Below are 1,910 nucleotides of genomic sequence, written 5' to 3'. Positions count from 1 at the left end.
AATAATGCAAATAAATAAACTCAGTGCGGTCACAGGAAAAGCATAGTTTGAGTGTTTTAAAATCGATAGCGAACAGCGCTAAGCGAGTTAATCTGGATAATTTTCATTTATGAGCGTTTTTGCGTTTTGCACCTGATAATATCAATAGTTTGGTCAGTTTCGCACGTTACGTTATCATACTTTAGTTCAAGTAAAGATATCCATATTATTGGCGCAGAAAGTCCACTGATGTTTTTTACGTTTTAAGATTATTATTTTCTTTATTCCTCACCAACCTCTCCGTCTTGTCGATACAGCAAAAGTGGCTCTTGAACCCAGCTCCGATCTTTAGTTCTCTTCCGATCTAGTTCTCGCATAGTTCTAGTTCGCAGAATTAGAACTATCGGACGATAATTCATATCGATACTTATTCGGATACTTTCGATATTCCGTACACCGTTCAAATAAATATAATTGTAGATTAACACTAATAATCACAAGCTAGCAGCAAGGTAAATACAAATGTAGGGTTATAATACTAAAACAACCTAACAATATAGTCTTTTCCGTTCCGACACACACCTTTTTTACCACATTCCCTAGACTTTACCAAAACTTAAACAGAACAGAATACCCTCTTCCCTTCCTCTTGCAGTTTCGAAGTGAATCAGCGTGGCTTTCGACTTGGGTTTGTTCTGCCGCTTCCTGCCGCTCTTATCGATGCCAACTAGGAGAGAATACCAAATTCCCCGAGTATTGGAACGCCTAATTTTCAACGCCAATGTCCTCGAAACAGTTTTCGGATAGGAGTAGAGTGCTGCCTTTGCCTGGCGACAATTCATTTGACAGTCACGAAATCAATTGGAAAAGTGAACAAGCAGAAAGTGAGAGGTGGAATCAAGCTGCATAAATTATCGGCAAATCAGAGGGGAAAATTGAAACAATGAAGTGCCCGAGGACGAGGACTGAAACTGCCAATTTGGCAGGGCCACAAATGCAGTTCCTGTTCGGCCTTGCCGGCAAGACTCTGCTCTCCATAAAATTTGTCGCCTCTTGTTGCCAATTGCTTAACAAGGAAATGCAACCAAAAACTGGCTTGTGTAGTCTGAGGAAAGGAGTCTTGCGGATGGTTTGAGCAAGAGACCTATACCCCTGCCTCTGCGTGGTGCGGTGCGGTGCGGCGTTTGTCGTATATAAGGGTGCAATGAAAATCCTTTTCCTTCTGCTTTCCGTTTTTCCTTTTTTCCGTTTGCTGCCTTTCGTAGTCTCTGCTCTAAATTGCACTTTATTTGCGGTTTGTTGATTTTATTGCAGAACTTTGTTTGCGAATCTGCTTAAATTTCATTACCCGATCCCAACCGAAGCGAACTGGGACACGGGCCAGTGGGTTCGGGTTCGAGTTCGGTTTGGGGTTGGGGTTGGGGCATGGGTTGAGGATGTTGGATTGAAAATGAATGCCAAAACCTTGATATAAATTAATATTTGAGCAGGCTGCCAAGTGGAGCAGACATCCAATGGGGGAGCAAGAGTGTAAGAGTTTTGGAATGGGCATTGGTTAAATGGGTCAATACAACGCGATTGATGGTTCGGTTTTGGTTTGGATCGTACAAATATACAAATATTAGATGACAGCTTTAAGTGGGGAAGCTTATGCCACTGCTAGAAGAAGACCCAAAGAAAGAGTCCCTACTCAAAGCAAAGTTCGCTGAACTCTCGCGTCGTATGTCTGATACTTCCATTATCTGAACTCTCTGATACCGCTCGAAGGACTGACAGACCAGACTCTCCATCGAAGCCGAGGCCGAAACCGAAGCCGAAGCCAAGCCAAAGCCAAGGCAAAGGTTAACATAACTAAAAATCAACTACAAACCCTGGGAAAAAAGAACTGAACTGAAAAACGAAACATGAAAAATCAAAACAAATAAGCAAAC

This window comes from Drosophila miranda, chromosome 4, assembly GCF_003369915.1.
Source record: "Drosophila miranda strain MSH22 chromosome 4, D.miranda_PacBio2.1, whole genome shotgun sequence".
In the NCBI taxonomy this organism is placed as follows: domain Eukaryota; kingdom Metazoa; phylum Arthropoda; class Insecta; order Diptera; family Drosophilidae; genus Drosophila; species Drosophila miranda.
The sequence above is the reverse complement of the archived record's forward strand: the minus strand, read 5'-3'. Positions refer to the sequence as shown.